The 16,576-nt window shown below is 38.3% G+C and overlaps 1 protein-coding gene across 1 annotated transcript in view; it reads left to right on the top strand.

Moving 5' to 3' along the window:
- SIPA1L1 (signal induced proliferation associated 1 like 1) overlaps positions 1-16,576 on the top strand; it is a 195,459-nt gene that overhangs the window by 78,492 nt on the left and 100,391 nt on the right.

Raw genomic sequence — 16,576 nt, 5'->3', positions numbered from 1 at the left:
GGAGGTTCTTGGCTTGCAAAGATATAAACTGCTGTACAAACGAATGGCTCTTGTGACTATTTTTGTTGTATTGGATCTGTCATTTGAGCAGACTTGCAGTAGCTTCAGGAACAAAGTGTTGCTAGGTATCTTATAAATGTACCCTATAACACAGACCTTGGGACTGCCTTGCTGATAGATCACCCCCTGTTCCTGGCTGGAACCACTTAGTGAAGGACCGTGCTTGAAAATGTCTCTTCAAATAACCATAACGCAGCTACATGTGCTGAGAGCTGAAGCCATGGAGACCAGAGGTGATGCAGAAATCTCTAATGACACTTCTTCTAAATGGCTGCTGTTTGACAAATTTCTTAGTGAATTACTGAACCAGCACTGAATATCCTTTGCTGCTGCTGCCAGTTACACAGCTGTAACAGAACACTCAAAACCCCAGTGCCAAAGATCAGTACTGTAGCTCTTCCTTTATTTAGTTCTATGAAATAGACTATACCTGTAAATTCAAGGCATTAAAGAGGAATGGAAGACAAACAGATGCAAATCCAATCTGGTTTAGTGTTTTTTTTTTTCGTGTAGGTTTTTTGATAACTTCTGCTTGACACATGGGCTTCTGTTTAATGTGTCATGTCTGGGAAGGCATTTTAAGCGCAAAACAAGTAGAAAATAATTCCAAATGGCTGGAGGACTGACAGTGTAGTTCTACATCAAAGTTTTACATTAGTTTGCGTGTTTTAATTGGAAAGGAAGTTTAAGGATATTTGCTAAAAGTAATAATTACTGGACCTAAGTCAACAGAATTCTGTTTCTAATCTTAGGAAAAAGTTGAACTTTTCAGTGAAGGTTGTTTTTTCATTTCTATCTGTTTTTCTCCATTGTTAATGGAATTAATCTCACTTATGAACAGCTGTTGAAAAAATGAAGTGTGCTAGTGAAATTGTAGTTGTTCTGTTTCCTTGATAGTCCCAAGCAGATGAAAAATTAAAAACCAAAGCCGAAAACCATTGGAGGATAAGGTAGGCACCTTACACAATAGAAGTTGCAAATGGGAAAAAAAGTCTTCAGCTTGGCCTACATGTTAATTCACTGAATTCTTTTAGACTGATGTCCTTTTGGAAGGAGTGGTCCAGGCTTTCCTCATCTGCTGATTTGATGGTTGTTTCAGAGTCTTTCACCTGGGAATAGTGGGAGAGGATGGGTGCGTGAAATGTGAACTGCAGTGTACAGCACGTGCACTTAAATTGCCTTGGTAAAGACAGGAGGCATCTCTTAGATGTTTTTCTTAGTTCAGATAATCTCATACATCGTGTGGCTTGTGTTGCAGTATTGCTTCTGATGCATTTGGAAAAACTGTCTCACAGTTAACTTTTGAAATTGTTGTGTTGGGATTTAGTTGAGATAATTTTACTACCTAAAATTTATCCTTTTCTAAGTGACACTGCCTCATGAATGGAGGTAGCATATTTTGCATTGGCTGCCGACAACCACATTCCCTGCTGAGCCAAAGGCAGAGTTGCTTATCAGTCAGCCTTGAATTTTCTGAGGTTTGTAGCTTAGTATTGCAAGTCAAGTCTGATGGTTTGCCTTAACTGCCATTCTGGAAATGTTAGTCTCGATATCTTGACTCATCGGTCAGCTTTGGGATTTGCAGTGCAGGAAAAATACCCAGTATTTTATTTAGCTTACTCTGCAGTTTAGATGAATAGCTCTAGCACTCCTATCACCTGGAAATTAGAGAAGAGCTGTTGTACTGTGAAGGTGCTGTCCCAAATCAAGCTTTTTTTTTGTCAAAAAGTTTTACCTTGGACAGATTTCACACACTTATTTTAGGTTTACTGTTCTGGTAGCTACATTTGGTGAAGGCCCTTTGTTTTGCCTCACTCCCAGGTTATAACACTGGCGAGAATTGGCAGGGTGTGATGAGGCACCTGAGCTTTGCCCAGCGCCCAGGCGCGTGTTCCCACACTGCTTCCCTCCACAGCAGCAGCCTCCTTGCGCTGCGGTTCTCCAGGCTGGGAGTGCAGGGACAATCTGTTCAGTACTGACAGTGCCGCCGGTGCTGGCATCCGGTGCAGAGCCGAGGGAGGAAGCAGCTGTGATTCAAATACCAGCGGGCTGAGGAGCAAAAAGGAAGGAGAAGATGCTAGGCTGGGACACCGAGGGCAAGCTCTCAGAGGAGAGGAGCGAAGACTGTAAAAGCCAGAGACTGTTTAAGAGAAAAAGGGGCCATGCAGGGTGCAGGACAAGGAAAGGTGTGAGAGGACTTGATTTATATGCAGCAAGGAATAACAAAAAGGAGGTTCTGAGGATAGGAAAAATGCAAATTGATTGTTCGGGTTAAAAAAGTTCTGGATGGCCTGGACCATTCTCCTGGAAAAGTACTGCAGTTTGACGCTGCTGAGATTTTGTGGCAGGTGCTCTCAGTGGAAGGTTCTTTTTTCAGGAATATCATTCTCCGACTCATGGGCTCTTTAGGTCTTGAATTAGTTAACTCTGAACAAGAGTATTTTATCTTTATATTTTGTTAAATTTTGTTTCTGTTTTACTCACTCCGGTTTCTTTGAAGAGAGATTACTTGTGTCCTTCTTCAAATGCCTGTGGTATTTTCAAGAGGAACCATTTTTCTGTAACTGGAGGTCTTTTCTATAAACATAAAACATGAATTAGTGGAATGTATTAATAGTAATGTGGGTGTGAAGAGAAATCTGAAGTGTTTAAAAACGGGATGCTTTTTGTATATAGTATGGTTTTCATGATTCCTAATTGAGAATAAAGATCGATGCTCAGGGGAAGTCACTTTTTTTTTTGCTTTGGTCATTTGAAATGAATAGTATACTTCTATTATAAGCTTAGACAGTGATGATAAAAGCAGTACTTGTCTCTGTCAACATTTGTGAAAAACAAGTCTCTGGAGATTTCTGAATATTTTATTTAATGATGAGAACAGTAAATCTGTCCTGTGTAGTATCTGGATGAGCTGTCTTGTATCAAAACATTATTAATTGATTTTTATACTTTACAGCTGTGTTTTGGGAATAAGTACTGGAATGAAAGCCAAAAGCTCCTCTGTGGATTTTAAGAACCATACTGGAAAAGAGTTAAGGGATTGATTTAGTTTTCTGGTGTAGAAATTTTGAGGAGGAAGAAAAAGGAGGGACTTCAGCTGTCTATTAACTTTGTTTGCCAGCTAGTTACATCATCACAGGGGTATGGTCATCCATTTCTGTACAAATATCTTGGTTCATGAAGACAGGCATCCAATGAGGCCTTTGTTTTCATTTAAATCTGTTAACAATAAACTGTGGAAGTAGGGATTTACTGGGATTGCTGAACTGTAGATTTGTTTCTTCAGATATGAATACTGTAAAGGCCAGTTGTCAGCTTTTCTAGAAATACGGAGTTTTACATTCTGGACACATTCTGTACCAATTAAGAACCAATTAATTAAGCAATTCCTTAAACATTGTCTTTTGTCTTTATTCTGAAAGTCATTGTGTAATGTCAGATGGTACAGTGTGGATAAAGAACTATGTATGTTTGTAACTCTGTATGTTTGTAACAAAGCTTATCTCTTGAGTAAGTGATATTGTGGCTTTTCTCCCCAGTTTAGAAGCACGTTTTCAGGGAAATAAACAACTTCACAAATAGCTATGCAACAGGAATTTGTGGGGTAAGTTGACCCTTACATGTATTCTGCCCTCACAAGAGGACATTCCTTTGAAGGTTCTAAAACAGGTTAATTTCAGTTGAGTTGAGCCATGCGTGTTTTTTCTATATGCTTGTATTATATTTGATTTTTCTCCTCCTAGCTGGAAGGCATACACACATTCTTAAAATCTTTAGGATATGGTAAAGTTTGTTCTACTGGTCTGGAAGCTGAGTGTGCCTGTAATGCGAGGAGATGACTGCAGGCCAGAAATAGAGAAGATGGGAATGGAGATGAGAGGGTTCAGTCTCCCTGTTCCTGGCAATGGCCAGCTGCCAGCTGGGCTGAAGCTGTAATGTTAAACTGCAGCTCTGGGCTCAGAGTGGGCCCCCAGCACAAGTTCTGTGGCCTCAGAGATGTCGATGTCTGCTTTGTCCCTCATACAGATTGGGCAGATCAATGGGGAGGCCTTTCGATGGCTTGAGAGTAGAGACACCACCTACACAGTGCTGTTTTGCAGTGCAGAAACATATGGAAGTCTAGGAGAAGTCAGCTGTTTATACTCCTGCTGTGAAATAATGCTCAGAAATCCTGTGTTCCAACACATTTCAGGGGACTATGCAGATGAAGTATTGAATTCCCTGGACTTGAGGCTATTAAAAGTGAGAGCTGTGTCTAGTACCGTGGTTATTTCCTTTTGCATGCGTGTGTTGTGATGAACGTATCTCCTGTTTCCCCAGTTGCTATATACTCAGGAGGAGTCTTCCTGCTAGGACCCCTCTGTGGTCTCTTGAAAAGAGTAGTGTTTATGTGAAAAAACAGCAGTTCCTTTGTGAGGAGATGGGTCTGCTGAGGACATGCAGCACAGGAGAAGGTTTTTTTTTTCTTTTCACCTTTTCAGGTTATAGCTTTCTTCTTTCTGAAAGCCAGAAAAGCCATGCTGAGATGAGGGGCGTGGGAGACAAGAAGGGACGAAGTTTTGACGGAGGGAGTTGGGTTAGACACAAGCAGGGCTGCTTCAGCTGGCATTGCAGGGATTGAGGTGGGGAAGAAAAATGGGGTGCAGAAGGCTGTTGGCCTGTTAAATTGGGAGGGATTATGGGGCTGGGGGTCACAAGTCAGTAACAGCCCTACATCCACTGTGCTGTGACAGGGAAGACAGGTCTGAATGTGAAGGTCCTGGGAGCTGCGGTGGCAATGGATTGATTCTTGTTTGTATTGAAACATCTGTGGTTGTGTACTGTTATTTTTTTTACCTTTCAGTAATGAATTATACCCAGTTGTGTTTTTGTACATGTGCTAATCTTTGGATAAAGTTGTGTGAATGAGTTTGTCTTTTAATGAATAGTGGATGTTCTTTCTGCTAAATTTCATGTAGAAAAAGAGTGAAGAAATGTTTGTCTTGTACTAAAAACTTTGCCTAGTCTGCTAATAGGAAGGATTTCCATCTACTGTAATGTAACTATATAAAAAAAGAAACTGAAGTGTTTGTGCAGCACCTATAGTTAAAAAGTGCATCTAGGTGGCCTCTCTAAAAATAAGAATCATTGGCAGATTACTTGAAACAGGAAAAAAAATGGATTATCTGTACTATCAGTCCTTTGAGAAGGAACTGTCCTGTGGTTATGAAAGCAGATGTAAGAAATTCATACTCATATTTGTGGTACCATAAAAAGGCCAGTTCTAACCTTTATTGCTTTCTATATAATTCAAGATTTAAAATTCTCATCAGGCTTTTATTGGTATATAGAAAGAAGGACAGATTGTATAAAACTTCAGTGGTGAAGTCTACAAAAAAAAGAAGCACTCAACACAAATCCTTTGACCTTTTGTCCTGTCTGAAGAAAAACGATGAGGGACAAAAAAGTTGAAGCCTTAATTATTGGCTTAATTGCTCATATTTTTATAGACTTCACAGTATTTCAGATGATCTGGTTTTCAGATGTACAGCTGTAGGGGATAATTTATGTGAAGGATTTTGAACTAGAAGATGATTTTTACAAAAGATTTTTCTAAAGTGCATTCAACAAAACCTGGGGGCTTCTTTTTTCTTCCACCTCCTTTATGTAAACATCTGTACTTACTTGTACCAAAGCTATTTTGTTTCCCCAGTTATAGTTCTTGCCATCAGTTTCATCCAGTAACAGTTAGTTTTTAAAAAAAAGGATGTAGGAATTTGAAGGTAGTTTTGTAACAAATAATATATTAATATCCATCTGAAACAACAGCCAGTAAAAATTGCTACTATAAGGTTTATTTTGGTAAGATTTTTTTTCCCAGTCAGCCTCCTATAAAGTTTTGATACTTTTTAGTTTTGGAGTGGATCTGCTTTCCCTGTCATTAAACTTTCAGTACTTACAGCTGTGTTTAACACTTGCAGTGGTTGAATATGATAGGTTTGTATCAAACACCCAAAGCAGGGGTCTGTAAGAACATTTGCACTTCATGTGCCGCCTCGATGCTTAGCAGCCACATTTTAAAATGTTACAGAAAATGAAAGCGATGTCATCATTGTATTATGACAGTCAGGTTTGCAGTGATTCTAAGCAGGTATAACCAAATATTCCTGTTCTATGGATATTTTCATATATTATCACTGTAAAATAATTTCTTCTCTTATTTATGAAGGACTACTGGCTGTCAGTGTCTTTCAGGTGCCTGTCAACATATCACCATAGCTCTTTTCATGTTTACACATTAAAAATTACCATATCCATAGGGAAAATATTTTAATTGGAGAACTTCTTTTAAATTTTTTATGAGTAAAAATGTAGCCACAAAAGGCTTTGTCCTTTAAAATTGCAAATGCAGTAAGATGTAGGCTAAATCAGAGATGTAGACTTAATTTCACCAGAGCATTATTTATATTTAACTGTGATATAAAACATGCTTAAAATTTACCCTTTGAGACTAGTGCAAATTTGAGACACAATAAGAATTTTCAAATGCAAGCTGACAACTTGTGTTAGCATAACAGTGTGTTTTAACTGAGAATGGATTTGGTCTGTGCAAGAGGAGAACTTCCTAAAGCCCTGAAAATAAACAACAGAAGGGACAGGACACAATCCCATTAACATACAGCGATCTCTGTACTAAATGGAAGATTTATAAATGAGGGTGATGTTGCTTTTTATTAGTTTGTTATTACCACATGGATTTATGTTTTAATTTTATTTTTAAGACTCTTAAACATTGCCTGAAAGAACATGCTGCATACTTCTTGTTCTTCTCCCTTTTGCAAATGTTTATTTTCCTTGATTACATCTAGAGGGCTTCCTTGTGTCCTAGGTAACTGAAGAACTGTGGTGTGGTGGACGGTCAGTTTGAAAAGTTCATGGGGGAAGAATGTAGTCTGCTATCAGAAAGGTGCTTGGGTTCAAAGGGGAGTCTGTGATGATTGCAGGGCTTTTATTTTCTTATACCTGCACTGAAGTCTTGAAATCTGAGATCACAGCATTTACTTCTTCACAATAGTTCCCTTTTTATGAATTTCAGTAAAATTTTCTGGTTTGGATGCATTAAGTTTGTTTACTTTATTTTAAAGCTCACTTGGAATTCTTTTCATGATTTCAGAATTGTGGCATTATAAGACCCATTTTTCTAATATTATCTAATAATTCAATACTTTAATGCAGATAATTTAGATTAATACAGAAATCTGTAGGCAACCAGTTGATTTGAAACAAGTATTTTCTTCAGCTTGCATAGGTGCAGAGCTGTGTGTCCATGCTGTGACATGTCAAATTATAAATCTGCTGTAGAAAATACTTTAGAATGTCTAGTGTCTTTTTTCCTACAATTTAGAAAACGAGATGAGTCCTGAAGTAAAAATGTTCCTGGTAAATAATAAGATAAATTGAGAAGTGTCTTAACCTCATGTAAGAGTATTCATGTGCAGGGATGACAGTGGTTGAACTAAGTCAGTACAGCGTGATTTCACATATTCAATTGCTGTCATTTGTGTGTATTGAACTCACTTTCCCCCAAGGTACTCTGAGATAATATTTCGATTTGTTTATTCTACGTCAATTTTTCCATGTTTAAGAGTATCTTTGAATGTTTTTCAATTAATGAAATTAATTAATGGATTCAAGCCAAATACTGTCTTTGTTCTGTTCCTCCCCCTGCATGAGCACCCCATCACACGTGCACAAAGGAAATGCTTAGCTTCATACAGTGGAATGGATTTTTGTTACAGTTCGGGTGTTTTAACTTACATGTGCAGTAGGAAAGTTATTCTTCAGTGGTAAATGATTCTGTGAATGGTGCTTTTTACCTGGCACCCTGATGAGTTACCACCCTCAACACAGGATCTGTAGCTCTCCGACGTGTGTCAGGTAACCAGATGATGGGGAGGCTGACTTAAAGCAGTCACATCTAGTTTTTCCATGAATTGGGAGTACACTTTAGAGTGACAGTCATACCAAAGTTAAGCATATTGCAGCTTACTAGTTGTGTTAGAAGTAGGTTTTAAAATATTAGGAGAATAATGGTTGACAGAGTAAAGGATTGTTATATTGGACTGAAAAGGAAAATGGCAGTGGAAGAGGAAAATAACTTTTAGTATTGTATTTTCAGGCTCTATTAATATACAGTCTAGAAATCATAGTTCTATAAATAAATTCCAAGACTGTGGTGAAAATTACTTTTTTTTAAAAAAGGCAGATAAATGGGATTAAACACTATGAGTGGCTTGAGCCCACCTTCCCCTCTGAAGTGCAGAAATTTTTAAGAACTTAACAAATGCTGAAAGTTGTGAGCAATTTTTCTGTGATGCAGGTTAATGATGTTCGTGTTTCCAGAGGGATGAGGATGATGGGTATGAGAGGAGCCTTCCTTTCTCCATCTTGGAAATCTGCAACGTAAGAATGTATTTGAGACTTAAGCTTTCCTTTTTAGGAATTTTCTGGAGGTTTTTTCATTAAGTTCTCCACCTACAAGAAATCAGCACCTCTGTCTTGTTAATTTAGAGAAAGTAAAGATTCGTGTAAAATGCTCGAAGTACTGGATTAGCCGTAGAGGAGGTGCTTTGCTGGCATGAACTGGGAGGAGTCCCAAAACTCTCATTTTGGCTAGTTGCTGTTACCAGATTAATCCTGCTTTTGAGTTAGGCTGAGGAGCATCCTTCTTGTCTTCACAGGGAATGCCTCAGTAACCAGCTTCCTTTTTCCTTTGGTCTCCAGCAGGTGACTCAATTTAAGAAGGGTATTAGCTCATTCCCTGTCACTGTTTCTACGTGGAAAGGGAAATTTTCATTTATGTTGGAAATGATAGTATTTCCTGGCAACATAATGAGCTTGATCATGCACATTTTCAGACTGTAGGCTCATCAGAAGTTCCCGTGACTCATGAACATTACAACTTTTCATCCAGTTAATTTTTTTTCCCAACAGAGTATTAAAAAAAATACCCATACTGGCATATACTATTGGAAGTTCCTTTTTTTACCACTTATGCTTGAAAAATTTCTGTAGAACAAGGGACATTACTCACTTCAGGAAGTGTACTTTCTTTTGTATGTAACTCCTGCTTTATTGGTCAGTATCAGTCTCACTCACATCCTCTTCTTGTGCAGATTCATTATTCCAAGATGTCTTTTCCATCTGTTACCAGATTTGGGAATGCAGCTTTCCACAGTTCACCTGTCTGCTTTTAACCCACACTTAAAACAAATAGGCAAAAAGATTATAGGCAATAAACCCCCTAACCCTTCTAAGGCTTTTTATTTCCTTTTTCTACGTGGTTTTCTTTGTTTCTTTTACTGGTGTATGTAATGATCTTATCAGAAGGTTATACTGAAAATGAACTCTAACTTTTATGTGAACGTGCTGACTTCTTTCACTTCCACAAATTTCACTGTACAGCTGGAATAGCTGTGCTTCCCTAGTTTAACATGAAAAAGGACTCATTTATTATCGTGATAATCTGTGTTTCTGGAATTAAGTCATATTTGCATCTGGTGGAGTTTGTGGAAGCCAGTTTTTCTCACTATAGAGACCCTGGAAAATGCATTGTATGAAATCTTCGAGAATATTTTTTTTCAGTAAGTGTCATATACCAGAGGGCTTTGAGACCTATTTAGCTATCTGTTTTTGTTAATCTTGCTTTGCTGCTTCAGACCTCAAAACTTAATTTCCCCACCTGCTGATAAATACAGGGTCATAGGAATTGCCATATTGGGTCAGACCATCTGTTCTTTAATTAGGAATAGTAACAGATGCTTGCGATGATGATGTGCAAAAAAAAAAATCTACGATAGGCAGTTATGACAGTAATGTACTCTGGGGTCTATCTCTGTGATCCTGTTAGTTTGACTTGTGTCAAAAGACTCAAAGACTTTGGGATCCAGTCTAGCTCTTTGTTATTAAAATATGTTTTGTTACAATGTAATTTTATCTTCTGTTCTTCCTTTAATGCTGCTAAACTTTTGGTTTGCAGTATGTTCCCTGGGTAGAGGTATGAAGAGGCAGCCTTTTTGTTGATGGTAAACTGGTCAGCTTTCATTTGGCCTAACATAATCTCTTGTTCTTATGGTATTCTGGAGAGGAAATTCTTCTCTGCCATTTGTGTGCCGTTTTCTATCTTGGTAGGGCAGGGGAAATTTTAGTCTTCTTGATTTTCCCCTTCATATTGATATTTCCATGCTGCTTGTTATCCTTGGGATGTCTCTCTGAAAGGCTTTTAACACGGCAGTGACTGGATGATTCCAATTTCTCACAGTGTTTCAACTGAGATAACACAGTTCCTGGGAGAGAGGACTTTTATGCCTTTGAAAAAGGTATAATTCTTAGGAAAACCTTCAGAATTTAACTTTAAATTGAGTTGTAATGGTGAAGAGGGCTTTGCAAGGGAAATGTTGGCTAAACCTGAAACATTACCATAGGCAATTATGTGGCTCGGGCAGAGCCCCTTTTGGGGGACTCAGAGGATGTCTGTGCTTGCCTGGGTAGTCCTGCATTCAAAATGAGAAGCAGCACTTTCCTTTTTTCTTACAGCAACTAGAGTAGTACTTAAAAGATTCTCAAACTGGGATGGTCAAATGTTGGGTTTTGGTAGTAGCAGCAGCCTTTTATTATCTAAACAGCAATTCCCAAGCCAGGGGTTGTGACAGCTACACCTGAGCATGGAACACAATAGAAGCCTGTTGGGTTTTTTGATATCTTGTGCTGGTCAAGAGCACTTGGTATAGAAACCAGCTGATGTAGATCAAGATAAAAAGTACCTCTGCAAAAGAGGCTTTAATTCACTTCATTCTTAGGAGTTTTGCAGGGGGAGGGTTACTTTTTAGTGGAGTATTGCTTGGGTATTGCCAGCCTCCTTAAATTGCTTACAGTATTCTGCATAGATACTTAGAAAACTCATGATACATGAAACCTCAAGGTGATTGCAAGTTAGTAGTGAAGAAGTGGATAGGATTTGTGTAGGTGGCTGAGAAGACAAGTAGGAAATTTAATAGTGGGGAGAGAGACAGCTTCTTGTGAGATATGTTAGTGAGGAGAAATGAAGTGTTGAACCCTATCCTAACTAGCGAGGGAATGCAGTTGTTTTTCTAACCTGCTTCTAAGCATTAGAGCCAGCCGTCTTTGTTGTGCTGTGTTCAGGTTTCCAAGGAGATGTGAGATATTTTTATGAAACTGAGAAATTGAGAAATCATGGGAAGAGGAGTTTTAAATGCATGTCAAACCTGAAAATACAGTGGCAGAAAGAACCTGTGTAATTTGCAATATTTTAAAGATGAAATTGAAACGCCATATGACTGATACTGTCTTTTTCACCAATGGTGATGACTTTAGTGTTTAACTGAGAGCTATTTTAGGATGATAAACAACATTCCTTTCATTTTTAACTGCTTAGAGGGGAGACCAAGTGCCTTGCAATAGATGCTGTTTATTCCAAGGTCTGCAAGAATTCTTTACTCAGGATCAGAAACCCTGAAATGTTACTGAGAATTTGTTTATTTAAAGAATCTGCATATCTAATTCTTGAGCTAGCTATTTGGGTTGAAAGTGTTCGGTTAATAGATTGTGCATGTTGAGCAGCTCGGGAATGTTCTGTGCCTAGAATGCTGAGAGTGATGTAAGATTGTATGAAATGCTCAAGTTAAATTTGTGAGGAAATTAGGGATCTTCAGCTGACAACAGCATGTGTGTTGTATATGATTGTTTTACCTGTAAAAGGTGCTCAGATTCAGACAGGCTTAGCAGTTCTTGGTAGTTGCAGGGAGTCCCTTGGAGCTGCTGGATGAGTGGGCTAATTTTGCTAATTATGAAGACATGCCTGTGTTTTGTGAAAGACCTCATGATTTAGTAATCAAGAAATGGACTTCCATATTGGTGGTGGCATCACAGTGTTTGTTACAGGATGTTTTAGTGCAGCACTGTTAAAATTAGGTAAATGGGTTTGCAGCAGACTTAAAACCAAAGGAAAGACTGGTTATCATTTGTGCTTATTGCAAATTATCTACTTGCTGCTGTATGTCCTGTTTGAACTTAAGATTTATTCTAGTCATACATTGCAGTAGGTTGGTTGTGGTTCTGGCTGATTTTCTATTTCTTCTTTTATTCTAACCCTCTTGTGATTTCACTTTTATGCTCATGCTGTCTGTCGTGAAATGTGCTGATCTCTCTTCTTGTTGTTACAATGTTATTTGTGCACCTTTGGTATGGCTGGCAGGTTGAATGGGGCAGACTGGGTCATAGGGTATTTCACTATGAATCTCTAAAATTTCAGGAGAAGGATAAGCAGAAACCAAAAATACTACCATGTGGGTGAGAATCTGAGGTGGAAGCCTTGGTGAGGGACTAGTTCAGACTAGGTAGTGTTGGGGGAGGAGCAGATACAATGTACACAGGTAAAAAACACTGGCTCCAACTTCAGGATAACTAATGCTGTGAATCAATCAACAATGAACTAAACGTCTATTGGAAATCAGTCTTCCTCAGAGCTACTTGTTTAGGGAAGCCAGTAACCCATAGCATTGTTGGATCCCCAGCTGTGATACTTCTTACTGTTCTTTCCTTAGGTCAGTGTGGATTTTCTTTACAAGCAGGCAATAAGGGGAGTTTTAAAGATATACAGAATACCTGATTTAGTTAGAAAAACTCAGCAAAATATGGATTTTTTAGAATTTCACTAGAAAAAACAAAACAAGAAACCTCCCCAAAATGCAATGGAGTCTTGAACTTTTTGGTAGAAGAGTCCTTCCATTCTATATGTTTAAAATACCTTTTCTAAAATGCTTTTAGTTGTCATATCTCTCTATGTTGGTTTCCTGGTGATTTTTAATTTTAAGACACTAGGTTTTGTTCTGCTGAATATTCTAGTAAGGACTCACCTACGTTTACTTAATAATATAACATGTCAAACCTTAATTTCATCCTGTCACCAGTGAAGATATTTGAACATTGATGTAAACAAGCAAGTGAGCTGAAAGCTTTGTGTTAATGAAAATATTTGTAATAAATTTGAAAATACTGTTGTTACTGAGAAATCACGCAACACAATGAATTGCACAAGTTTTCTCTTAAACAAAACTGTTAAGAAATTTTTATTGATGCAGAAAACCAGATGTCTTTACAAGCTATCACCAGTTGTGGTTTTCAGTTAAATACTGATTTCTTGAAGTAGCTGGCCTCTGAACTGCTCTGGTGATTTGAGTTCTGTCTTTGCTTGAATAATGTATTCTTGAGATCTAGATAATAGAAAAAAGCTTGAGTGACTTCAAAAAGGGACTGAAAATGTAAAAGCTTTGGGTTATAGTAACAAGCATTACTGAAGGTTACATTACCTGGTGTATAGAAGCAATTAAGTTGTTTGTCATGAATGTACTGGCTTCAGACTTAGAGGCTAGGTTTGGATGATGTATTAGGAGGAGAATCTGTCCTGTGAGGGTGGTGAGGCACTGGAACAGGTTGCCCAGAGACGCTGTGCGTGTTCCATTCTGGGAAATGTTCAAGGCTGGATTGGATGGGGCTTTGAGCAAACTGGTCTTGTGGAAGCTGTCTCTACCCATGACAGTGGTGTTGGACGAGGCCATCTTTCATGTCCCTTCCAACCCAGACCATTCAATGCCTTTGGCTTTATATGTGTGGAAAAGATGAAAGTGTCAGGGGTAAATGAAATGAGGGTTAACTAATGAGAAGAATATAGGGTTTTTCCTGTTGGCATCTGAATGCGGAGAGAGCTTCAGTGAGCACTTCAAACTATGGAGACATACTTTCCAAACTCTACTGTAGAGAGCAAAGTGAAGATTTTTTTTTTTGCAGCAAAACCTCAAAGCTAAAGAGGAATTTCAAAATGAAAATAAAATGATCATCTGTCAGGAGAGATTCATTAGCTGCTATTCAGTACTGAAAACTGAGCAAAATGCTTGTGGCCAGCTAAATCAATGTGTATGTGTTACATTTTTATATTTTTTTTCCTTGCATGTATAACAAAACGTATCTAAATTATTTTGATTTAGGCATGATTGCAGTTGGTAATGTCCACTTGTATTTAAAACTTTTCTTAAAGAAAATGATGCATTTCTGAGAATCAGTTTTATTTTAAGGAATGATAAACACAATTGTTTACATAGATGAGATGAGTTCTGTCTCTTCAGTTATCTCTCATACAGTACTGACACCAAGTTTCATTAAAGGCATTAATGGTTTGCTGCTGTGAACAGTAACTTGTTAAACCTTGTGCAGACAACCTTTCCTACATGTAGTTCTTAAATGATTTTATCCTCGAGGTTGCTGCATAGGGAATCTGAAATTGCACACATCTTGCCTTAGGGAAGGTCTTAATTGTGGTGTGTATTTTGTTGTAAAGTCAGAGGAAATAGTGTCTATAGTAGGTTTAGTAATCAAAATCATAGAGGTCTGGCTACAGCAAAATGCTGCGGTCCCCTCAAAGGGTGTGTGTCAAGCAAATCTTCTGACTTTTTTTCTCTGATGTGAGAGAGATATCTACTCTTGCCTGCATGTAAGTGTCATATTGCTGAATGAAATTTGGTACTCTGAATAATCATTGCTACTTGTGTAGTAACACATCAGCAGCTTCGAATGGGGCTGTACCTTCTGAGCCTCTGTCTTTGTGTGTTTGCAGGCACCGGCTCACCTGCCCTCTGGTGTCAGAGCTGCATGCGGTGCTTCATCTCTGCAGTTGGGAAGGTGGTTATGCACTCCTCCACAAAACAGGGTAGAAAGGAGGTGTCTCTGTAAGTGGCATGTTTAATATGCACAGTAGCTGTGACAGTATAGGCCTAATGCTTTTCCTTGTCTTTTGTGAAAAACTGTGGCTTTGCACAAGCTTTCATCTTCTGTTTTCATCTGAGATAAGAGGGAAGGCAGCAATGCTTTCCACCTATTTCCATTTTATACTTTACATAGGGACTTCTGTTTCATATCCAGGAGCATTTCAGAGCCATGCTGATGTGACTGATGCACTTCTCACCTCCAGCACTGTCATCTTCTCTGAAATGCTGCCTGTGGATATAGATTCATACAATTGTTTGTTGGAAAAGACTGCTAAGTTAATTTGGTCGAACTCTTAACCTAATACTGCCAAGTTTGTCAGTAAGCCACGTCCCCAAATGCTCCATCTACACCTCTTTTAAATACCTCCATGGCTGGTAACTCCACCACTTCCCTGGGCAGCCTGTTCCAACACTTGTTAATCCTTTTGGGGGCAATGTTTCTCTTAATATCCAATCTAAGCAACTGGTACAACTTGAAGTCACTTCCTCTTGTCCTGTTGCTTGTTACTGTGGAAAAGAGACCACCCCCCATTTTGCTACAACCTCCTTTGAGGTAGTTTTAGGTATTCAAGGAAATACAGTGGTGTGAATCAATGCTATTAAAAATGCCAGGGAAATAAAATTGTTAAGTAATAGAATACAGTCTCTTCATGGTCTTGAATCTGGTCCTGGCTGTGGGGGCACAGCATCTACATCTGCTTTTGTCCTTGAGACTTTCTATTACTGTACAATGAAGAATCCACCTCTATGGTACTCCATATATATTACCTGTGTTGTTTGCATTGTTCAGTTTGTAAAAGGAGTGGATGTCTGTGGTGCTAATTAAACATCATCCTCCCAGGAACCAATTATCTGTAAGTAGAAAGAACAGAAGCATGATCCAGTGTTGCATCCCAGGGAGGATGAAACATTTCCCTATCCAATGCTTCTTCCTTCGCTAACAAGTCATATTCATTTTATCGGTTGCATTTACATGTGAGAGCTCTAAGCAGAAACCTCAGGGCATTATAGTGCTTAATGTATAATAAATACTATTTGCTTTTTTTAATGGCTAAATGAAAACGCATCTTAAGCTTTTATCAAGAATCTTTGTAAACATTTTATGAAACTTTAAAACTAATCTTTAATGTGTTACTTAAGAGGTCTGCCAAAGAAAATTTTCTTAGTAATGTTGTCACTCAAGTAAAGGGGGAAAATGGCTGCAGCTGAAAGCTTTTAACTAATTTCTTAATGGAATGGTTCTAAGAAGGAAACCAGACTATTCTAGTAGTACAAACCTTTGGCAGTTTGGGGAATTAAGTGAGTGATGCCAAATCCAGAAGGTGACTATACGCAGGTCAAGACTGAGGCACACTGATGGGTCTCAAAACCTTGTAGTATTTGCACACTGGTTCCAGGAGTCTGTTCCCCATTTAGTTAATCAGATGCTTATGACTTTTTACAACTGTTTAACCTGCAAAGAGCTATTTTAACTGCACTGTGATATTCAAGAGGCATATCATGTTGCTCTCATTAGTTCTCATCTTTACAACAAAATTAGGGAACTATTTGTTTCTTCTCTTAATTTTCAAAATAAATATTGCAATAAAACATGGACTAAAAATCCGTAAAAGCTATCCCTTAGCTATTTAGCATTCACCAATATATTTTTTTGCCATCAGGCCTTCATTAGATATGGTGTCTCTCATATGAATAGA

The sequence above is a fragment of the Chamaea fasciata genome, unplaced genomic scaffold (assembly GCF_029207755.1).
Source record: "Chamaea fasciata isolate MVZ Bird 193981 ecotype frontalis unplaced genomic scaffold, bChaFas1.0.hap1 SCAF_7, whole genome shotgun sequence".
In the NCBI taxonomy this organism is placed as follows: domain Eukaryota; kingdom Metazoa; phylum Chordata; class Aves; order Passeriformes; family Sylviidae; genus Chamaea; species Chamaea fasciata.
Note: the sequence above shows the minus strand (reverse complement) of the source record. Positions and strands in the feature narration are given on the sequence as shown.